This window comes from Camarhynchus parvulus, chromosome 3 (assembly GCF_901933205.1).
Source record: "Camarhynchus parvulus chromosome 3, STF_HiC, whole genome shotgun sequence".
NCBI lineage: Eukaryota > Metazoa > Chordata > Aves > Passeriformes > Thraupidae > Camarhynchus > Camarhynchus parvulus.
The window spans coordinates 47,814,936-47,840,552 of record NC_044573.1 but is presented as its reverse complement, the minus strand read 5'-3'; the positions used below and the strand labels follow the sequence as shown (position 1 = coordinate 47,840,552).

At 37.6% G+C, this 25,617-nt stretch overlaps 1 pseudogene; it reads right to left on the bottom strand.

The window, feature by feature from the left end:
* Window positions 1-2,544: 2,544 nt before the first annotated feature.
* LOC115902800 lies at window positions 2,545-25,617 on the bottom strand (annotated as a pseudogene).

Below are 25,617 nucleotides of genomic sequence, written 5' to 3'. Positions count from 1 at the left end.
TCTCTAAATTTTGTAGCGCTTTAGGACTAAAGTTGCAAGGAAATAGACAAGTACATAAACAAGAGTCTGTCTTGATCCTTTCATCCAAATTACATCAAGAGGCTAGCCTGTGGAAAGAGCTAATGATCCAATCAGCATAAGAACACATTTCAAATTTGAAATCTAATACATTATCTCTAGATGTAGATTTATTATGTAATTATACATTTGAAGAAATTGAATATTTTTATAGGTTTGATTTTTCTGTTGCTGTAGTCTCTTGCAATGATTCCTTTACCATTTAAGTTCCTAGTTGCATTCCACAGGAAAGGTTTTGAAAGAATGTTGCTTGACAGAGAGGTCTTCATTGACAAAGGCAGGAAGGTAGCGATGAGGGAAAAAAAGGATGGCACAAATAGGTACAAAGGGACTGCAAGCCCCTGGGATCTCTGGGATCTCTTTGCATTCTTTGTTAGTGTGATGTTGGCAAGTTGATTTCATGCAGTTCATGAGCTAATGCAATCTCTATGATGTGTGCTCGCAAGCAGTTCAGCAAAAAAGGAAACTGAAGTGGCAATAAGCAATGAATCAACAACCCCTTGCTGAATTGACAGTAAACAATGAATTAACAGCCTGCTAGGGCATCCTTGAATCTGTGACTCCTGTGTCTTATGGATTCCTGCCCTACAAATGAAACATCAGTCTGCTTCCATTGCCAATATAATCAGAATTAGGAAGTAGCCAATACAAAGTGGCTGTACTTAGTCATATACTTACTTGTTTGTGCCAGTTATGCACTGGTCAGTCCCAAGAGCCTTAAAACTATATATATCCATATATATATATATATATGCATTACCTGTGGAGCAATAATTAAATCTGCAAGTATTTGCCCCAGCATTTATTACAAGTTGCATCTGGAGGAAAGGGCTTCTGTCAGGGATGCTTGGAAACACATTTTAAGCTTGTGGTTTCAAATAAATCTCAGCAGAAGTGTAGAACTTAAGCAAGTTGTACTGTCTGCTTCTCACGCCATTCTTCTTCTCTCAGTGCTTGATTTTAAGGAGAATATGGTAGCAAAAGCTCACCAATTTTACTTTAAACTCAGTCAAAATGAGCAACTCCTGGGCAGGCAGCTGTAGCTCTGCACATTTGCATGTGAGCCCAACAGGCAGACAGGAGTATTCACACACACTCCCTCTTCTCTCTGCTCTGGGCTAGAAGGAGAAACACCTGTTTTAGTCTTTGAAGGTACCAGAGGTGCCATATGATCCACACACCTTTGCTGTTCTGTTTTTTGAGATTTCCTGTCAAACTGACATAGCACAAGACAAGACATAGGCTGTTACCAAAGTGTCTTGTTCCACTTCTATATAGAAATATCGGTTATGACCCTTTTGCTATTTTTGAAATTGGGAGACAAAGACACATGACAAAATGGACTGCTGGAATAGTCGTTTTGTCTTTATTTTCTCATCAATTTTCTAAACAGGCAGTGTTATTTCAAAAAATCAGAAATGAAGTCATGGTCAAAACCACACATATAATAACTTAAATAAACATTTTTCTTTTCAAGATGATTGAAGTATAGGATAAATAAAATATATTACTTTGGACACTCTCCATAAACAGCTTATATCCAATAGTTTCTCCATTAAGCATTCAGAAAATCAATATTTATTTCTTAAACTACTCTGTCACTGACTGCATCTTTAGACGAACAAGTTGGCTGGAAAAATGAGATTTCACTTAAGAATAAGCCTATAGAAATTATGTTCCTTAATGTTTATGCATCTTTAATCCTCTCTTCTCTCTTGAACTCAATCTACATCAAATTGGTTTCATCTGAGCAGGACTGGAAGCTGTTGGTGCTTAGTTTAGCTAAGGGACCAAGCAGCAATGGAAAACATTAGGGATCATCCACAAAGCTAACACTCAGGCTAAGCTCCTGAGAAACCATCCTCTGCAGAGTTGGTCTTTGCTCCTACAGAGGAATGTATTGATTTCATTCAGCCCAGAGACAGCCCAGTATTAGCTTCAATCAGTTAAATCTAACACACACTCACTGCTTGCACCAGCAGTATTTGCTGTATTGAAGATATTAATCTGGGTCAACAGCCCAGAGGCTGAGGTGCCAGTTGTGCACACTGCTTGTCACACAATTATTATAGGTCCTGTCTTACCCAGTGGTTACTGCTCAGACTGACTTGGCACCTCAGGGAGCCCCTGTTCAGCACTGCATGGACCAGAGGGGCAAAATGCAGCTTCATCTCAGAGAACTCACAGCCTAGGGTAATGTAACAAACAGTGGTCCTGCCCCACAACAAAGCAAGACTGCCACAGCTGGAGCCCTGTCCTCTCTCCATGCCACAGCCCAGCATAATCCCAATGTCATAAGAGAATTCAGCTGGAGCTTAACATTAAGCATTAATGTTAATACTTAACATTAACTAGATGGACAAAGAGCAAATCTTAGTTCACTGCATTAGACATTAGCTTCTTGTTTTTAAACACTGAGTTGAAGAACCAGTTTCCTTCTGGTCTTTCTCATCAATACCACTTGTCTACAGAATTACTACAAAACACTGCAACAATCTAATATCTGCTTAAAATAACTGAGCAGCTTTGATGATGATCTGCTCCATCCTAATCTGAATCTTAATTCAGTCAATATTCGTATTTTTTTCTTCTCACTTTTTATTGTCAACTCTGTTTCACCTCACATCTTGTTTAGTCTCTATCCTAAAACCTCAGTTCCTATAGGCAAGTAGTTAAAAGAAAATATTTTTTTCCCTTTGCAGTTTCTAGGTCTCATAATTGCACCAAAAGGCTTGAAAACATGAACCATGTCAGCTTAAAGAAAGCAAATAAAAACCTCTAAGGCACTTTTAAAACAAAATTCTCATCACTTTTACAAGAAGCTTGTAATCTGAAGAGGGGAGGTGGGTTCCTGAGTCACAGAAATTTGTAAGTCCTTGAGGTTCAAATGTAAGGATTCCTCTTCACCTTCCTTTTCTTCTTCTGCTCTTCTACTCTTGTATCTGATATGAGGAACGAAGATGCCCAAATTTCTGGTAGAAATCTTCTTCAGCACGGTTCAGAGCTTCCTCATCTATGTAGACAGCAGGTCTCCGGGCAGCCAAGAAGTACTGCACCTTCCTCAGGCTCCATCCCACCACGTACCGCAGCCAGCCACTGACAGCAGCTGTAGACCTGCCCACGCCAGCATTGCAATGGACATAGACAGTGTGTCCGTTCTGCAGCAGCCCGTGCAGCAGGCACACAGCTTGTGGCAACATCTGGATTCTTCCTAAGGTTAAAAACAAGGCACGTTCATTTGCACTGGACAAAGTCAGTTCGTGGCTGAGATTCTGCCTCCACAGCCTGATGAATTGTGAAATATAATGGCAGACCTGACATATTCCACTTTTTTCTTTCTTTTCTCAAATAACTTTCTAGGCTAACTTGTTGATTTTTTCCTTGCAATATAGAATCACATCACAAAAAACTGTAAAATGCCCCAAGTCTTCTCTAAATATACATTCTGATAACATCAGATGTGTGTGGCACATTCATTTTCAAGGGAACTGAGACAAGGCAGCACATTATAGAGAACAGCACAACTTACATAGCGTTAAAGTTAGTGAGCCAAACGTATTTTTTTTAATACCAGAGGTTTGTGAAGGTACCTATAGACTGCTGATTTCCAAAATGTTGTAATGAAGGCCATCAATTCAGTAAGTGAGAGAGGGAGAGAAGAAGAACATTTTACTGTACAACTTAAAACTGTTATGAGTTCACTGTGCACTAAGCATACAGTCAAACAACACATAATAGCCATTCTCCCTCTCAAAGGGATGAGCATCCCATATTTTCTGACATTTTTCTTCTGGCTATCCTGGGAAACAGAGCTGCAAGCAGCAGAGCCCAACTTTTCTTCAAGGCACATGCGAGCACTGACATTAAGCCCTTTCAGATCCCTGTTTTAAGGTCTCCTGTCTTCCCTGATGTCCTGTTGCTGATATGACAGTTAGCTATTTGAGCAGTGATATTTTCTGTGTTGAAAGCACTCACTTCTGCTGGCAGGCTGCTCACTTGAAAACACACTCACTTTCTAACCTTCTGGTTGGAAACGAGACTTTGAACTGAGCATTCCAACCAAGGACTTAAAAGTACTAGTAATTGATGTTACAGCTCAGGTGCTATGAGTATTTTGAATTAAGTGCAAACTATTATATAAATGTTGCTATGGAGTTTCATCAGACTGGGATACTACAGTTAAAGAAGAAGTGTTTGTTGGGAAGGGAACAGCAGACACACAGCACTGTCTCGCCATTTTTAATCAGCAAAGGTGGCAAGCTGCCCTGCTCTGCAAACTTGCAGTCTTCCACCTACACAGCATATTTTCATTATATAGGCTGAACCCAAGCTGAAAGTAAAAACAGTCAAGCAGTTACTGATGTCAGATGGCTTTAAACACAAATACACCTAATACTGCCAGACACAAAGTGCTTCAGATGGCCTCTCTGCCAACAAGAAAATATGAATAATTTGTTAAAGACAGCGCACAAAGAAACTATACCTTGTGTTCCAGCTATATTTTCATGCAACATGTGCACAGAACTCCTCCCCCCCACCCCAGCTGTCATGAAAGTGACAGATTATTAACTCCAACTGTTCCTGGCTATTAATTTACTGCAAGAGTGACATGAGCATTACCTTCAGTGCTCATGTCTGCAGTTGGCAGCCAGACATAGGCAAGACCTTCTTCCTTATACAGTTTCATGAGGATTTCAGGGCTCATGGGTTCTGGGTAGCGGTTGCAGCCCCAGGAATTTTGAACAATGTCAGATTCAGTCTGGAAGTTCATCACAGCTGTAACACCCAGCTCATGCTTCAGCTTGATGGTCACGTGCTCCAGCTGCCGGGGGCAACTTCCCAGCCAGATGTTTGGAAGAATCCTAGCATTGAGAAAAGAGTGGGGTTGATTACAGTATCTTAAGGAAACTGCCAAGTTCAACAGTGTTCCTGTTCCAAACCTGCTTGACATCATCACACAAACACTGCTAAGCACAGACTTTTCACGTCAGGCAGCAAGAAACTTCTTGTTTCATTACAACTTATTTTGTTACAGTTGAGTTGGTGATGTCTGGCACTGGGGATCAAGCTCCTAGACTACACCAAAGAGCCAGATGTGCTGAGAAAAAATTTCAGAGCGCAATTATAGCACAGGTCTGCAACGCATCATTAATCACTAAGCTTGAAGTAGACGCTTACTAACATCAGGAATTCAAATGAAAAAACTCTGAAGATTCATGCAATTTGCACATACATAGAGAAAAAAAAACCTCAACAACAACAGAAACCCCAAACAAACAAAAAAAATCCCACCAAACTAACAACAACAACAAAACAGCCTAAAGAATTCACATTATCCAAATCTACATTACTTTAGTAATAAGTCAAACTGAAAGAAGTCATCCAACTCATAAGATACCACTATAATGAGGGAAGCAGGGAAAAAAGCATTTTGAACAGCCCTTCTGTGATGAAACTTGAAAATTAATAAGTCATTTTCTTCTAATTTTTCTCTGATCTCTTGGAGGCTAATGAGAATCAAATACAGAATTACAACACGTGTATAGCTTCCCTCAAGGGCTGAAGGACCAGAAATTTTTCAAGAAAACAAGGTTTATGTAGGATGGGAAAGTACCAGAAATATGGTTGTTTATCTAAATCAAACTTCAAGAATTCTATGGTTTTCCCATTGCTAATTATCATAAAACTATTGTATACGTCAACAGATGTTGACATTATAAACTGAATATTTAGAAACTTGTTTTCAAATCAGGGGTTTTAATATGCACATGCAATTAAACTGATGGCATCTGCAATGGATTATTCAGATGCTCAAATTATTAGTGATCTACTTTAATTTCTTTATGCTTCCATTGACTTCAATGTTGAACATGTAATCTACAAACTAAACAAAATATCCCTGCATTTAACATAAAACTTTGCAACCTTATTAACTGCAACAAATCTGTAGCACTACAAACTTTGCAAACACTATTAAATGCAAATCTACAAGCAAGATCCTCAAAAAGAAAATGTCTGCCATGTATGCCTTATGTTCTTTCCCAATTTTAACCTCAGCAACAAATAAGGAAATTTTTAATGATTTTCAGGAGCCTATAAATCACTCTTAAATCATCAGGTAGCTATTTCCATTTTACTGTTCACAGTAATAGGTACTGGCATTTAATTAAAACCTGTAATTGACTGTAATTATGAAATCCTGCTATATTAGTACTGCAATATTATCAAAAATAAAAATTCAGATCCAAGAAGAACTAATTATCATTGTTTCCTGTTTGTAATGATTGTTATTGTTATAACAATAATTGTTATTATTGTTTTCATGGTGAGTTGCATACTAGCAACACAAACACAGGCTTTGGCCTTAACAGCCACTGTTTCAATGGGACAAAACACTTGATCCCAATATGTGGTAACTGAGACCAATTTAAACAAATATATTACATAGCAAATAACCATTTCAACCATGTTCCAACAGCGAGATCACTTGAAAAGATTTGACTTAGTTTTTGTTTCACATACATGTTCAAGAATTGCTCAAAATCCAACATACCAGTTCAAGCATTCCCACTGATCAGAGGAGAAGCTCCACTGCAACAACTCCTTCACTGCCTCCCTTCCCACGTGCCAGCCCCACAGCAACCCCCATCCCAACCTGAGCGAGCGACCGCTGTCAGGATTCTGCCACAGGAACCTGCCACCATGATTAGGGCATTTCAAGGTGCCGAGTGTGAGCTACAGTGCCCTAACAGATGCTGACAAATGGCTGGAGATGAGCAATGGCCACAAAACTCCATTCCCGGGACAGAGAAATGGCAATATCACTAATAACTTGTGACAATATGAGGATATTATTTCAAGAACAAGAACATTAGTACGTTCCTTCAAAGGCTTTCCTGGAGACTCATACATATGCAATTCACTTGATACTTTGTAAAATATCTAATGCACTAAATTACCTCGATGGGAGGAAAAAATGTGTGTTTCCTAGGATTTGATTAAATTAAAAGTGACTAAAGCATTCCTGAGATAAATAAAATTCTGAGTAGTACTCTTGCTTACTGGTAAACCAATGCTATATAATTTTTTCCCCAATGATTTTGTAATGGATGAATATCACAGCTGTGCTATCTGCAAAATCCCTGGGATATAGACCATTTGTTTATTTTGTTCTTGCAGCCTAACAGGTCTTGTACATGACAAGACCTCCTCTATTGCACAATACTAATTGCTTTTATTGAACAATCGGAAGAATTTACCAAATTTTTATCATTATCTTTCCCCACAATTAACTGAACTAGTGGAGACATTAGAGAATGACCTAAGAGATGTATTTAGGACAGGTAATTCCTGTGAATTAATTTTATGATCAGGTCCTAAAGTTCAGCCTTTGAGAGGATCAGGATGTAGCCTTGACTTTGGTCTACAAGCCCCTTACTTACCCACCTACAAAAAACTGTAATTCTTGGTCTTATTGGCCAAGACAGGCTTAACCACCCTTTTACCATGCAGAAAACAATATTGCAGAGCTGTCCTATCAGCCAATTTATGTAAAAGCTCTAGGATAATCCTACCGCACAGTACCTATATTCCTATTTGGCTTTATCTAGTTCAAACTTTACCTTTTTCTGACATCAGAAGGAAGGAATAAAAGGAGTTGGTGCATGTGTGAGTACAGAAACTAATGGAGAGTTTTGCAGCTATATTTTATATATAGATTTTTTTGATAGCCCTACTGAGGGTTTCATTATGCTGAGGATCAGGAAAACATACATACTGAACCAAGCAAGAATGTGGTAATTTCATTTTTACTTCTCTTTCCTTAAAGATATAACTTTTAGTTATATCATAAAGTTAATCTTTAATGCCCTTCTTTAAGTTGCCACTGAATTTCAGTAGGTAGCTAGATTTTAGCCACAAGACTATTTGGCATGGGAAAGAGAGCTCTTTTATGTTCCACTCCAAAATGTCAAGTTATAGTGCTCTGAGCTCTCTGACAGCCACTGCTTTCCAGCTCACATGTGGGTTTATTCCAGCAGCAGATTACGTGATCCCCAAGCACACCGAAAAATATTAGGAAATTATTAGTGATCAATATAGATCTTTAATCTTTTCAGCTGAACCCCTTTGATGTTGCCAAAATATCAAAACAGGATGATGTTTTAGCAAAATTCTACTTGAAACTTTGATTTCATGTAAAAATGGCGCTTTGTCATTGTACATCTTTACTCTCTGCATCAAGGATAATAAACCATGACTCCAGAAGAGATGGTCAATTCAGTCAGAGACAGTTTATCAATGAAGAAATCACCTAGAGTGATTTAAACATCAACACTATTTAGTGATCTTCTGAGATTAAGACTTGAAGATTGTCTACAAGCCCTTTTTTACAGGTAATTTCTGTCAGCTACTTTCAGCCTGCCCTACACTTCAGTTCCCCACCAGCAGTATGGATACAATATTTACCTACCTTAAGGGGACTTTTAGGAGTCCAATGGCTGAATTAATGTGAGAAGTTTGAGGTTGTGGTAACAAGGACTAAATATTAGGCAAACATTATTCAGTTTATTTTTACAGAGCCCAAACTGAAGGCTAACATATTTAAAACTTGCTTTTTGCCTTATAAACTGAGAAAACCAACAATTATTTATCATTATCCCTGAGTAAATATGGAACACCCTGCAAACACTTGTACACTTCTTTTCCAGCGCAGTTAAATTATTTTTAATGATGTAGACCTATATTGGGTTTGTTGGCTTCCCCCCAGCACCCTGCACGGTCTGGATTAAAATGACAATTCAGAGTGAATTATATATAACATTGCTATATAGTATACAACAATTCAGAGTGAATACATCTAAAACACCAAATGCATTCTGTTTAATCAGTGTGTATGCAAATGTTCTTCCCCATCCCCAAGGAGAAAATGACTCTGAGGCAGTGAAAAATTAGCATTGTGAATTTTTTTTAATGGTGCAGACTAATTTTCAGGCTGGTTCACAAAGCATGGCACACCATATCTCTCAACCTTAGTACAGTACCAAACCAGCCCAGCAACTGTAAGTGTAGGGATGTGATTTCCAGGGAAGGTGACCTGACCTAGGGGAAGACAGCAGACTACTGCATCAGGCAGTCAGGTCTTCCTCCATGACGCCAATGTCTACTCTGCTTCTTCAGCAACTCCAGTTTTACTTTTGCTAATAATGCTTTGAGACAAACAGATCCTAAATCAAAATTTCCTTAGAATGCTGATTTGCAAGCTGGGAGGACTCAGGTACTGCTTTAAGATCTGAGCAATCATCAGTGTGCTAGGAGAAGGCATCTTAGAATCTCCCCTAAAATTAACCAACCCTCTAAGAGTTACAGTTCTTATAGAGAAGGATAGGATTTGGCACTTTAGGAACACATTTCATAAGAATATCTATCAGGTGCTGACAGGTGTCCTTTTATCCTGATAGCTGCCAGCTTTAATCAAAAGAGAGGACTTTGCAAAACTAAGAAAAAATAGCAGGGTATTTGTCATTGGTTATTGGCAACAATGATCTATCAACGATTCCATTTGTTTATACCAGTGATATTTTTGACCAAGGTCCAGTCTATTATTTTAAATGAAAAGTGATGGATTGAATCATCCCTCAGTGCCAGGTGAAGGGGTAGCCTGTGTTAAAGCTTGCACTCCACTTTTCTACACGAGATTTCCTTAGATCCCATTAAGCATCTGATGACAGTGAGATAAGTACTAAAATATACATATAACAAAACAGAGCCATTTAGCTGAAACAACAAACAAAATAATGATCAAATTGACTCTGCCCTCCCTCAAGACTCTTATTTCCTAGTAAGGTATAGTGTGCAACCTCAGGTACATGGAACTTGCAGTCAAACTTCTGCATTCCCAGAAGAGCAAAAATATCAGTGGTATAAACAAATGGAATCGTTGATAGATCATTGTTGCCAATAACCAATGACAAATACCCTGCTATTTTTTCTTAGTTTTGCAAAGTCCTCTCTTTTGATTAAAGCTGGCAGCTATCAGGATAAAAGGACACCTGTCAGCACCTGATAGATATTCTTATGAAATGTGTTCCTAAAGTGCCAAATCCTATCCTTCTCTATAAGAACTGTAACTCTTAGAGGGTTGGTTAATTTTAGGGGAGATTCTAAGATGCCTTCTCCTAGCACACTGATGATTGCTCAGATCTTAAAGCAGTACCTGAGTCATCCCAGCTTGCAAATCAGCATTCTAAGGAAATTTCGATTTAGGATCTGTTTGTCTCAAAGCATTATTAGCAATTTTGTGTTGCTTCTAGGCATACAGAGTGGGTTTTTTTGCACCACTGTACTGCTATTACCCGGGTACCACTGCAAGCAAGCAGACCAAAGGGAATGTAGGCCTGAAATAACTCCTTTACAGACAATTTTTGCAGCACTTGAACTGCTAGAGACTGTTTCCAATTACACTGCATTCCTATTTCCTCCCCTGATGGCATTGGAGTAGGAACTCATTCAGAATTTTTATAAGGTGGATTTTTAATCAAAAATTATGATCTGTCTGAACCAAAGGCTTCATAGAAATTTTCAACTTCCAGCCAAATTTAAACTAGTTCAGAGACCAGATGTCTGTTCCCTGTCTCACATGACACAAAAAGAGATTTCCAGAAGTGTTGCTCTGGGCATATTCAAAGTGAGAATATAGGAAATCCTCAGCTATAGCTGAGATGCTCTTTCATCTTTTCTGTATTCTCTGCCCTGTGACAAGGCACATCACTTTAAATGGCAATACCGCTGGATTATGATGACCCAGAACTATCATCCTGTATGTGCTCCTTCTTTTGCCTGTGGCATCCTTCTAACAACATACAGCAGCTTATTCATAGGTCTCTGTGTGCCTTCCCTGAAGTACCAAATTAGACATCTCTCTTCCAAGACTTCCTTGTTCTTTTCTCTGAACCTGTGACAGTGAGCACTTCCTAGAAATCAGATGAGGTTCCTGTACTGTTGTCAGAGCGATCTGGAAACACTACTTAGATTGCTGTCTAATGCCCTGAAATGCATTCACAGACAGAGAAGAATTTTCAAATGACCAAATTCTGTTCTTCATTGGAAGATCTGAGTATGTTCAAATATTCTTTGATATGCAGAAAACACACTGATTACTACCCTCACCTCTGAAAAAATGTACTTTGTCCAATATGAATAGTGCAGTCACAGGTCATAGACACAACTTCTTGTCTCCACAATGGACACAAAGAACAGATTATTTCCTTCCATTCTGTAAAACCCTTATAGTTCTCTCTAAATTACTAACACACTCTCACATAGCTTTGCATTCTTCGCACATACACACACACACTTGTCATATATCCAAAGCATCTAATCACTCTTGTTTGCCTTTGGACTCTCTCTCTTTTTGAATGCTATGCCCAGTACTGAAAAAAGTACATTTCTGAGAAGAGCCAAAGATTACTTACTTCTTGTGCTTCAAAGGCTTTATCCCTCTTTAAAGTTCCCTGGCAGTTCTTCTACAGCATGTCATTGCTGACCTATATTCAACATGGGATTCCTTTTTCAAGTTAAGATCTTTCCAAACAGATGAACTTACTCAACAAGGAGAGAACAAAGTTTGCCCAAACTATTATTAGTTTCAATTGCCAGTGGTGTCAAATTAAACTAAATGAATATTCAGGAAAAGGGCACATGAAATTCACAGTTGATGAATGCGTCTCTGCAATATGTCTTGGAATAAATAATCTCATATGCACATCACTGTATTTTAAGCTAACTATAAACAAATGGAAAGGGAAATAGTACCTACTTGTAGTGACACTTGGTGAAAGCATTGCTTTATAAAGAGATCAAAGTGGAAATATGAGCCTGTACCAAGAAGTGAACTGAAAGTAATAAAAAATGTATAGTAATGGTCCAAAAATCACTGGTCCTACTCTATGTACTCAAACTTTGAACTTTTTACTAAATATTTCGTTGTATCAAGAAAGATACAGAAAACTGAAAATATTAAAAATCAATTCAGTAGATTCCAGCAATTTCTTGTGCAAATACTTTCAAATGAGGGCAGACTAAGGATTTAACATTCTTAGGAGGGAATTTAACTTTTAAATAATTTTTTAATCTTGTATCTTCCTCCAAAATATGGACAGCACGGACAGATACCAAAACAGAGGAGTCCCTTGTTTGTCTTGCATAGGAATTCTGGTTTTACTATAGTCTGTTTAAACAAAGGACAGAAAGATCTCTCAGCAAAATGCCTCCTTGTCAATGAAATAATAATGTAGGACTGGGGGGTTATGACACTGACATTTCATTGCATGTTGCATAGGGTACAAGGGTAAATGGTGTGATCTTAATCCCTTCTCCTGTTGATTTACTGATAAAGTCTCCTTGCAGAAGACAAACTGACGGACCTTTCTTGATGAGAGGCCTGACTTAAGCAGGATTGACTGGGAACAGTCAGATGCACTTCATTTCCCAGCACAGAGTCAAGCAGTAGTAGCCAGAGCAGGAGAGCAAGGTTTGATGATGCTATGGTCTGACTCCAAGATAGAATAAACAGGCTTAATAAGATCACTCTTATCAAGAAAGATGGAATAAATGGCCATAACCTTAGCAGAAGCCACCAGAGAAAAGCACTGATTCATGATAAAACTATATCCTACTGAAATGACACAGCTGCAGACCTTGTAGAAACTACTTATATTCTTGAACAAAAAATTGCTCTTACCTAAATGTCAAATGTAGAAGGAGCACAAGTCATTGCTTATAAATTTGTTCTGCTTTACCACTGAAAGAGTACAGTTTATTGTGAAGTTAAGATTTCTACCTCAGGGCTTTAAATTAGGAGAATTAAAGAGGCTACAATGTAGTTCCAAGGTGGTTTTTTTACTTCTCCTTCTTATTTGGAACTCTGATGAAAAGCAATTAAGGTCTGGCAAATTTTCTACTTAGATGTAATTTGAACTACTTATCTAGCCTCTCACAGAGGAGCGGACTTGGAATGTAGAAAGAAACACCTGCTTTTATCACTTTAGAACAACACTTTGTCAGCTTAGCAATATGCAAAATTTCTCAAGCCCTTGAATTCTGAGTCTTATGCTTAACAGTATCTCACTTATCCCATGTTCACAAATCTGTGGCATAAAACTACCTCATTTACTGAAATGCCAAGCAAATAAGCCATTAAGGTTTGACCTCAAGCTGACAATGTGCTAAAAGTAAAGCAGGTAAGAATAACATCAAACCTGTAACTGGAATACAGTCTTACCCAGACATTCAGCTACAAAGTGGTTCCAGTGTTGCATTGCCCTCAGGTTCTGCTGTCTCAGGAAAGGATTTCCATAGCATCAGCCTGATGGTACAAAAGGGTTTGATTGTGCCCACTTTACCCACCAAACTGCTCTCACAGCAGGCATCATGGTGCCTTGAGGTTTTGAGGCACTGAGCAACTGTGTCCATCCTAAGCACAGCCCAGCTCTTCTCATTCACAACCTTCTGGTGCATTCTGTGTGTGCTTCAGGATTGTCCTGGCTTTGAAGTCACCAGGGATACAGGATAAAAGGATCCACGTCAGAAGAATTAAAGTCACATAAGACTTTAGTCTACAGATCCACAAAATTTTCTCTTTATGGCCCATTTTCCCCTTCCACAGCAATCCCAAACATTCCCTTACAAGGAACATAAGAACTTCACTAGAAGAAACTCACAAAAAACATCTCATAATAAGAGACACAGAGATTGAGAACATTTCTAACATTCTATACCCTGCCAAAGCAGGGAACTTATTTGATGAAAACACATAGACAACTGGGAAGTACAACATATCCCAAACTGCAAAAATGACAATAGTACTTGGATAAGCAGTAGCATTATGCTTGAAAGTCACAAAATAATCCTTCTGTTGCATTCAGTACTCGTAGACCATCATCAGGAAAAATGGGATGAAGGAAGAGAAACATCTGGAGAGCCCAGCAGAGAGTGTCAGAACAATCAGAGTTCTAGAAGACAAGTTTTCAGAGAAAAGGCTGAAAGATCCAAGGATTAATATCAGAATGAACATAGTGAGATATTCCAAAGTTAACCACTCTGATTCTGGGAAAAAAGGAGTTTCCAAGCATATATTAAAGGCTATAGAGGGGCAGGATACTAATTTGTTCTCCAAGTCTTCTGTGGAGAGAACAAGAAGAAATTAACTTGAATTGCACTAAGAAGACTTAAATTGAGATTAGTAAAGCTTTTTAATGGTTGGAATAGTGAGGTAATTGAATGGGAGAGTAACAGGCCTATAGAGTCTCATCACTAAGATGAGATCATATTTTAGATCAGGCTGGATAAACCTGAAATGATTTAAATGTAATTGAGATTAAGTTGGGACAAGGAAATGGACTGGATACTTTCTGAGGTCTCTTTGAGCCTATGATCTATGATACTATAATCATAAACTTTAATTTCCATTTCTGGAAGCACTACCTGTATTCATTTATCAAGTTCCATCTTGAAATAATTTAGGCTCCTTGTCCTTCCTGCCCTATTTGAAAGGTCATGCCAGAATTCAGACATCATTCCTTTGATGACAGAAACCTTGTTCTAATTTACACTCCGAATTCATTCAGAAGCAATTAATATCCATTTGATCTTAAAGAAGGTTCAATTTCAATAATTCTTCTTCCCCCTTTGTAGTAATTCCTGAATGTCTTTTACAAATAGTAATAGATCCTCTTTCTTAGTCTTCATTAAACTATGCTGTCTGTCCCAGGAGTAGTCAAACTATGGTAGCAGAGTTCCTTTCAAACCAATTTATTTAGCTTCAACTCCAGTGGCATAAAAGTTGCACATCCTGTGGGAACCACTCTCATTCATTGCATATTTGTTCTCCAGACACAATAATAGATTAAATTTATCTAATTTTGTCTCTAAACTAAGCTCACATACTCCAGTAAGTTCAGTGGAATTGGTGTCACCAACTTTGCAGCACATTCAAACCTATACAGTGAAAAGACCCACAGCATAAACTCTTTTCCCTTCTTCACTTCATTCCATTGGAAAGCTTAAAGCAAATTATTTATCTCTTATACTTTTTTTATAATCTATTTTGTCTCTAGTCTAGATATGATCTAAAGTAATGTGGTCACACAAGACTTTACCTACACAGCCAGAACTGAAATGTGGAAGATTAAATGTTATTCTCCCTGTATCTAAAGTGAAATATTTTATGTCACATTTTTCTATGTATTTCTACTGTGAGGATAAGAAAGTAAGGATTCACAAGCACATCAATGCCTTGTAGGATAGGGTGTCCAGATCTAGCCTTACAGGACTTTGCCAGAATTTATTTTCAAACATACACACAAGGTTTCAATGGTTGCCTAAGGAGCACACTGTATGCAGCACAAAGCAAAATTTGCATCTGTAAGGAATGACTCTTCTTGCACTTTCATTTTATAAACATTCTCTGAAAGCAGACAGTGTGCCAATTACAAAAATACAGCCTGAGAATCAGGTTCCAAGGCTTGTACTGAACAACCTGGAAAGGAAAGGACTCCTCCCCTGGCTTGTGAGCATTAAATTAAAGAATCTTGTCTGATGCAGCCATGGTTGCCAATGGTTACTTCCTACATATGTCTCCGTTAGATTGCCAACATTCCCGTTTGTTTTGAATTAGAACGAATATCCGGAAACACAAGAACAACAGGCTGCTAAACTCAGCCAGACTGCAATAAACCATGAATCTCTTGGCATTAGGAATGAGAATTTCTAACATTAATGCCTAGCAATGGGAATGATGCCACTGCTGGCACCTGTAAGTTAAATCATCTCAACAAAATTGACTCAAACTGCTACAAATGATCTTTAGGTTAATGCCCAAGAAGATTTGGGAATCTTTAATAAAAAGATATTTTGTGTTCTTTCAGAGTTTACCTATTAGCAGCTGCTTAGGAATCTAGACTGGGAAAACAATAAAAGATAGATCCAGTTTTCAAAATGTAGCATTTCAGATCCAAATAAATTCCAGTTCTTCAGAAATAAGTACATATTAATGAAAATTGCATAATTGCAAAGCACAGATTATTGCTAGGTGGCCTTGTGATCCACATGGAACCATATGCACATGTACAAAATATTGGAATCTCTCAGAACTCCAACAGTCAGAGAGAGATGTACATTCATCCCTGGCGGTACCATCTGCAAACAGCCTTGATGGGCTCTGTATCTGTGGTCATTCCAGAATTTATCCAGAATTTCTAAACACACATCTGTTCATTTATTTGAATTTTAAAGAGGGACAAATATGTACTTGAACAGCACAGGCTGGGTGAACCATCTTAGAAATATGGAGAAAAATGGAATTAACCACACCACATCAGTTACATAAACATCTAAAATAAGGTGTTCTCACAGGAAAGTCAAATCAAAGGAATAATGTGTATAGTGCTACCATAAAAATTTGTCAGAAAACTTCATTTTAGATAATGTACCTGGTGTCTAGATTCTAAACGTAAGATTAATAACCCTGATGGATGAGTAGCCAACATCAAATATTGAGGCTGGGATGGTACTAGAAGAACTAGGAGAACCTATGTGTATCTTTTAAACACAAAACTACAAAGCATATGGAATGTCTTGAAGAAGTCTTGGATGACAAAATGGGAAAAAAACATGAGTTAAATTTATGAACAATCAATGCTGCAGTTTTTATTGGAGCACAAAGACTGACATGAATTACCAGGGGTTCTCTATTTTTTAAATGTGTCTCTTTTCCTTTCAGACTTCTTTCTTTTCCTAGCAGTATCATTGAACCTGCTTAGAAATTGAAATTTCCAAGCATTTGAACAAATACTCCAAAGTGATCTACTGTTACTAAAGTTTGTTTAAATGTGTCTACATTATCAGCTGAAGCTTGACTTTGTACATTTGTTAAACATACTGGATAACCTTATTACCAAGACTAAAGATATATTTGAGAAGCTTTTTCCCCTTCTATCTCACCAGATTGAAGCAACTCAAGGAAGCTGAGAAATTCAGTCTTCTGCAGTGAAAGCAGTATTTAACATTCTTTAGGGCTGGTCTGCGCACAGCCAACCCTCCAAGCTGGCAGCTGGACCACAGAAAGAAGGAACATTAGAGAACTTATTTTGTTAGGGAAGCTGCATATCTCCTTATCAGATCATCACCTTGGGAAAATGAAGGCACTGGACAGAACTGTTCTGAAGTGCTTTTAAAAGGCAGTCCTGGAGAAGTCAGTCAAACCCAAAAATAATAATTAAAAAAGAAAAGGCTCTAGAAGCCCACCAACATCCATCCCCTTGTAGTAGTGCCCAGCATCCAGCCCTGAACTGAATGATAGAGAGCCGCATTGCTGACCCACAGCTGATGGATGGGAGGGAAGAGGGAAGGAAATGGGAGAAAGTAAGCAGCCACCTATTCAAATATTATTTTTTTTATATTCCACATTTTCTTGTGTCTGTATTAAAACTGAAATGCATATTTTGCCTTTATACTCTTCTTGATGCTTAAAATCATATATTCTATTACTAGGTTTTTCACATCAAAGAAAAAAGACAGTTCATTTAAACTTATAAACCATGCTGTCCACTGAACCAATAAAGAAATACACATTTCTTAAAGCTTGGCAATGTCTATGACATTTGACTCAATTTTTATCACAGTTCATGGGAGGACACACATTAAACTTCTGAACAACAGCAGGGATTATGTACCTGACTCCCTGAAATTATATTTCCCAAAGTACAAGCATTAAAGGAGGGAGCAAGAGATTTTCAGTTCAGCCTCTTAATATGTTCCCTGGGAAGACAAATGCAGTTCATTTCTTTGTTGTTTTTTCTTTTCCTTACAGAGAGAAAATTATATATGGGAAAAAACAGCAACCATTTGATAATCTCTATTTACTCTTGAGAAATAAAACACTTATGTTTCTGAGACACACTTCAAAGGAACTAGAGCTATATTCCAATTTCCTTTCTAATAAAAAATATTTTATCGTTTAAGTAGGACTCTCCATATTTTCACATGGAGGTTCATTTTTTAAATTATCTTGTAAATATCTGGAGCATTTAAGCATGAAAACTTGCATTTATATCTCTCAACATTTACAAAAATTATTCAAGATGGAGGTAGAATTCATAACTTGATAGCTACGGCTTGCTACTGTTTCAAATGAAGTATCTTTAATGTTTTTCCCATTTCATTTAAAATAACTACGCAGTTGTTTATTTCAGATTTTTTTGACTTTCAGATCACCTCTTTCAGAAATATAGTATACACTGAGCAGGTAAGTAAACACCAAGCTGGTAGTAATAAAACATCTGATAGTATCACTTTTCACATTTGGGGAGTAAAAACTCTCTTGTTCTGAGACTTTTATTCTGTAAGAGTCAGCTCAGGGTGGCTGGGCCAATCTGCCCTAGGAGCTGTGCCTGCAAAAAAATCACAGGAAGAGGAGGCAGAGTGGGTTTACTCTGCAAACACACATCCCTGGTTCAACAGGTTCACCAGGTGTAACTTATGGAGTTGTGTTAGTGAAGTTTTTCCAATAACAACCAGAAATCTGAATTGACTCCCTCCTGGTAAGCAAAACACCAATTAGGATGTGTACACAATCTCTGCTTTTCAGAAAGAGTTCTGCTATCTCTGGATAAACTGCATTAAGAAATGCCAGCAATTATCCAGCACCTAATAAATGGATGTAAAAGCTAGGAGGAAATAAATATCTGCAAGACAACTGGAACATCATCTTCAGTGAGAGAGTGACGCTGCCCCTTCCTTGTCATCCCAGCTGTGAGCTAAATTGCCCAGGATTTCACAATCTCAGTCAATTTCATTCACAGCCAGCAACACCAGCAAATTGCTTTCCAATGGAGACAGAACTTTACTCCCTTGCTGACAGCCTGAATTTCAAAGAGTAAAGAGGCAGGAAAAAGGGCTGAAAACCTCCAGAATAAATACGAACAAGTGGCAGGGAGACACAGTAAAACACACAGAGAAATTAGAAGCAACAATAGTTTCTGCTCCCTAACAGTGATACCCCACATAAAATTCATACTTACTGGACTATCAACATTTTTCTCTTATATCCCACAGAGAAAAACAGAACTACGTTTACTCCTCCAGGTTTTTCCATGGAGGGTTCCCAATCTTCCTTCTGTTTTTTTCTCCCAGAATGACACAGAATTGTAAATTTTTCTTAAGAGGTAAGGAAATAATTTTGTGCAGAGGCACAGCTATGAAAAGATCCATTTTAAATAGCAACAGTGCTTTTAAGTAAATATTACCTATTAACAGCCAATTGATTAAAGGCCTCATATTCTCATCAACATCCAGACTCTCCTTGCTGCCATTTTACAAGCGAAATACTCATTCCAGAACAATCATCCTTCTAAATAAAAAATTCTCAAACATTCATTGCCAAAACCACATAAGAATGGCAGAAAGGTAAAGAAAACTACAGGAAAAAACCTCCATAAAAACTCACAAGACCAACCAGACTAAGACCATGCTAAGATTTTCTTTAGCTTATTCACATAGGTAGCATACTGTTCATCAGACATTACTTCAACTTCATCCCAAAGCCTAGCCAAAAATTTGTGTCCCTCAGCCACTGAAGGAGGCAACAAACCTGGCAGCCTACTGGCTAATAGCCATTCATCAGGTTTGATAGACCAGTCGCTGTAGGTGGAAGTAATACTAGGACTTCAAATGCTGGTGACAGTCATGTAAAAATCTTTAATCTAGAAGCTCTGTGACTTTTTTGTCTTCTGGAAAAATTACCTTTTCTAAAGGTAGATTTCCCTTGCTACCATGGCACTCACAAGAAATGCAATCAGAAATGAGTGACATCCAGGAGTTTCCATGTCAAGTTCCTTTTGGGTGCTCAGGCAGTAGGTGACAGCAAGAGAACCAGAGCTGTGCTGGCAACAGCCATTTGGTAATGCTCAAAAAATCAAAATAATTGAAAAGAGAGATCCTGCCATCTGTTCATCCACAGTATTTGACTTCATGGCATGTGACTGCACTGCTGGCATGTCCTAGCTTTATTTTTTTTTCACAGTTCACAAGACTGAGATTTGTAGCTAACTCAACAATAGCCTGGACTGGGCTATCCCACCTAAGTGCCATCCTGCCTAAGCAAGATCACAAAACTTAGAAAAATAGAATAACTTTTCCTGTTTTAGCCATTATTATGTAGGGCACAGTATGGGGAGTTCACAAAAGGAGAAGCTTGTTGTTTGGATGGACAACAAATGTGAAAGAAAAATGTATTTGTTACCCAATACAAAGATCACACAAATTACATACATGAAAACAAATAAGGACTAAAAACTTAAAACTAAATCAAACTGTAGCCTCATAATTTGCCTTCTCACTTCTGGTCCTGTTGCCTCACACTTCCTCCTCACTTTCAAGAACTTAAATAAAAAATTGCTTAAATGTCACTTCTTATGCTGATTTGAAACCCATTTTCTTCACAACAGAGGCTAGTAAAAGCATTTCCCAGCTGGAGATGTAGAAAAAAATGAAGACACACAAAGAACAAAAAATAGAATTAACCTTTGAACCATTTTATAAAAGGTGATTCCTGTTGGTAAGTAAACAATGGTTCCAATTCATATTAGTGTCAGACTATAGGTCAGTACAATAAAACAATTCAAAGGAGAAGTCAGAAATCCAAGTTTATGGGATAAACATATAAAAAAATGTGCCTTCGAATATTTTCATTACTTAATGTATAAAATGAGCAGATAACTTCACAGCTAGAACCCCAAGTACTGAAATCAAAGATGAACTCTTATTGATGTTAAGTCCTTTTGATCAGGACTATTTTAGTAGAATACAATCAATGAATTTTGTTCCAGAGCTCATTATTCCTTATTCTTTTCTCTAATATCACAAGTATTCTTTAGGCACAGGGGACAGTTAGCTCTCAGCCTTTAATGTTAATTATGGTAATCTCTGTAGACATCATCACCTCTTCTCTTAATTCATAATGTAGGCATAAAATATCACTGGAGCTTTCTATTATGGTAGTACATGTCACTGCACTCTAGGGGGGTTTTGTGACAGCTTACTCTTTAAAGCCTTTTTTACAATTCAGTAAAAAAATAGCTAAGAATTATATTTAAAACAGAAAGGCATTTTATTTTGTGAATGAGTTACAACCACTAAAAAGAGAAATTAAAGACTAAAAAAAATAAGTGTTCTCTCTTGTATCTTTTTCAAAGACAATTCTAATTTCATACTGAACCAAATATACTCAACCAAGTTCTTGTTTACCACCTAATTAAAGATGCATATCAATCAAGTAAATGCTCATTTTTCCCATAGAAAGAAATTCTGTGCTCCATCAGCAAAATACTGCTCTAGTGCCTCCAAAAGGTAAAAAAGAAGCATTTCCATTTTGTCCTGGATCATTCTTCATTCACTCACCTATCTACATTAACATTTACTATGAAGTAGGGACACACATCTTATGTGATTCTCCTGATCATTCCCACTCAACACCTAACTTAGGTTATAATCTACATTAGTGGAAGTGTTGTAGGAAACTGTCTCACCAACAAGCCACAAAGCATTTGTAAATATTGCAGCATAAATTGTGTTTCATTTGCAACCATTAAGAAACAAAAATATTTCCAAGCATGGGAGTAAATTTTCTTTTATAATTACCTTAATTTTGTCTAAGGGAATAAAAAACCACTGATGCTAGCAACACATTTGTCAAATTCCCAATCACTCCAACATAAAATATTAGTATTTAATAACATATATAAAAATATATATAAATAAAATGCAAAAAAGGTACTAAAGAAAATTGTACGTCAAAAAATTGTTGTCAGGACTCATAGCTACTCTCATGTAGTGACTCCCCTGACTATGCATTGCTAATTGTGTATTTTCTTCCAGAATGTTTAACAGCCATACAATACTACAGTTACAGATGTTGTTGTCTGAGGAATTCACTTACACATTACAGTTTATCTGCATTTTACAGGCAAAGCACGTAAAAATCATTTTTCTTTGTCAGATTTAAGAAATATGACTCACAGAAAGCACACACCTAAAATTAGTCTGGAAATAGGAAACTAACTAGATGGCTTTTCCTATCAGAGATATTCATTTCCATAGCACCTAATTCTGCCATCAAGCATCATTGTCTTCAACATATTATTTAAGGATTTTGTAATTTCAGGTGTCATTCCCTCTCTTGCTGTTATGTAATGCCTTTCTTCTGAGAAATGCAGATGTTTTTATATAAATAATAAGATATACTACATCTACAAATTAGGAACTTCTGCCTTTCACAGATGGAACTGAAACAGAGATAATATGGCCCAGATTCACAAGTTTTCTGAAGTCATCTTCTTTCTGAAAATACTACAATAATTCTAATTTACTTCGGAAAATTACTTCATCCTAAGTGAACTCTCCTACAATTTGAAGCCATCTTATTGCAGTAATATCTAGCAAAAAAGAGAAACTGATAGTTTTGTTTTGGTTTTTTTTCCTGAATCAGATTTTGGTTAAAGGTGTCATTACATCTCCAAACCAAGTGAATATTAATGCCATGAAGGTATCAGTCACGACTCCTAGCTGTGGGAAAGCTCCATTTCACATTTACACGATATTAGTTCAACTCCTGCTGTGCTTAAAAATCACATTATATATTCTCCTACCTGAACAACCAACACAAAATGAGTTCTCTAAATATAAGTTTAAATGTAAGTTCACTAAATTATGAGTGATACATCTACACCAAATAAGAAAAATCTGGTTCCTCAGAGCACTGTTGTCAGCCTTAGCATAGTGCAAAATTGGTTTTGGTTCCAGCCAGAGGCAGGCTCTTCTCATCCTGCTGCAGCCCAGTTAAAGCAGAAGCTCATGTTTTATGAAGGAGCAAGATGGCAACAAAGCTCAGAGCAACTGCTTCTAATTGTGATTCAACAGAGGATAAATAAAATCAGTCCCAGGGCTCATGTGGGAACCTCCTCTGACAGAGAAAAACCTTCCTTTGTCATTAATTCACACATGGCAGCCCTGTTAAGTGGAGCAACATAGAGGATGGGCTCACATCAGAAGTTTTCATTGATAAATCACTTCTTTCCAGCCTCCACCACTGAAAAGATCATACAAGTGGTGACAGGACAGAATTTGTGGTCATTTGAGCTCCCTGCTGCCTTTAGTACAGCAGGGAAAAAGGTAATCTTAGTTGATAAACCATGAGCTGATCATACTCTGATCAGAGTCAGAAAAGCCAGAAGGACTGATATTTTGCTTCTGCTTGAGTTTTGGTTTTGCTTTGGGGAGTATGGGGTGTATATGGGTATTTTTTAAAAAATTGTATTAGATTAATCTTTATAGTACTCCTCTGAATTGATAAATCCATTGCAAAATGAAGGCATTTTCATCAGCTCACTTCAGCTGCTCTGCCAACAACAACAAAAAATTCCAAAAAAGATTTTTATTTTTGGGCTGCTTTGTTATAACCAGCAGAATGGTGAATCTGCCCCCAACTGTTAGTAATTAAAAAACATTTAAGGCTGCATATCTTCAAAGTATTAGAAATAATTATGAGACAGGAGTGTTACAGAGTATGCTTACTTAATATAGCTCAAAGAAATGAGATAAGAGTTATTAAGATGTACATATAAGGTTGCCTTTCAATGAAGGTACGTGTGTGAGAGAAGGGAATGAAGGAGAAGACCTTCATCTGCAAAAGACTACACAGCCCAGAAAATTTTCTTCAGATATCCTCTAGCAGAATCTGCAGCTTTTTACCTAATCTTTGAAACACATAGTCATGCAGATAAGGCAGCATTAAATGGATCATTGCTGCCTCTGGAAAGGAAGATAAGTTAGCCTTTGGTACTTAGATATTCACTTTCTGACAGCTGTTCTTCTTTCTCAAAAAATCTCTGCCAAGCAAAGATTACTTGGGATTGACAAGTCTGTGCTTTGGAATAAACAAGATCTTTACTCTGATAGGATGTTGGAAACAGATGTTTAAGATCCACATAACACTACAGTCTATCAGGCATATTATATTACTTGAGGGGGTCTCAGGAAAAAGATCCCACAAACACCTACATGCATCTGACAGTGTTTGTGAATCCCTGCTATTCCAAAAGATACCAAGGGGAAGAAATCTTTCCCTCTCACACTGCAAGTCTAATGAGGAATAGAAAATTCTCCTTCCTACCATGTGAGAAGGTGGAGATATGAGCACAAAGAGGAGACATGATGGTGAGGTTGGTGCAGCTGATAAAGTGGTCTGGAGAAATCCACACAAAACAACGCTAGGGCCTAATGAAAGTACAAGGTGGTTTGATTCCTTAAAGAAATACATATCCCTTTGGCATAACTAACTGTTCTGCAATGCATGTGGCATATCAGGACTGCCAGAATGCACACAACAATTATCAAACTTCCTGCTGTATCAATTGACTGGAGATGGGGAAAAAAGCTACACAGGGCCCCAAATTCCTCAGTGTCACTTTGCTAACCTCTAGTGCTCAGCCTGTTGCTCCAAATACAGCCTGCGCTTCATCTGCAGCCCTAAAGGCTGGGCGCCCTCCTTGACCTTTACTGTCTCCTTATTTAAGCCAGGATGCTTCACCAGTGGGACAGTGGACTCAAGTGAACACTATGGAAAACAAACATTTTAAGGCCTGTGTAAGTTTTAATATTTTGTTAAATACATGCCCAGAAGCGGAAGTCATCAAAAGTGGCTGTCATTAATTGCAGTGGCTGCCACACAAGAGTGACAACATGTCACCAGTAAATTTTGGTGCTGGATTATCTTATTTTTGTTTCCCAGGACAAGTTCTTCAGTAAAATTATCCCAAACCAAACACATAAGATACATGCAATTTTACACATATATAGACAAGCATTTGAAAATTATTATCCAAATATTGGCACAAAACTTTTTCAGATGTGATGCAATGTAACAGACCTGTACAGGATACAGGTATCCTTGAACTTAGGATCTGCCAAACTGACATTTAATTGCAAAGAGGTGCTGAATCTTTGTTGAAGTTTACTGTTACATACATACAAACACTCCTTACTTCAAATGCATTTTTCAGATTTGCCAGTTCAGATTTTCTGTTTGTAACATTTGACGCCAGCTAAGCTCTGCACATTTCTTTTACCTGGAGTAATGGATAGCTTGATGTCCTGCAATATTGAAATAGAAATCAGTTGTGTGTTTCATCTCATCAGTATGTCCAGAGACTTCAATCCAGTGTGCAATTGGGAGGCAGTAAACTCCATCTACTATGTTGCTCTGGTTGTAAACACAACTTCGATCATGATGGGGCCCACTACCTAGAACAGAAGAAAGGACAGTTGCAAGCTGTGTGTCTGGATAATCTTAAAAAAAAAAAACAACTGCAGGGAGATTTGAACTGAACATTCAAGGCCTGGAGTGGTGCTTCCCACTTCTTCAAACTGCATTATTAACAACTAAAATAATGGCAACAGAAGCAATGCCACAAAGCAAATGGTCAGCAT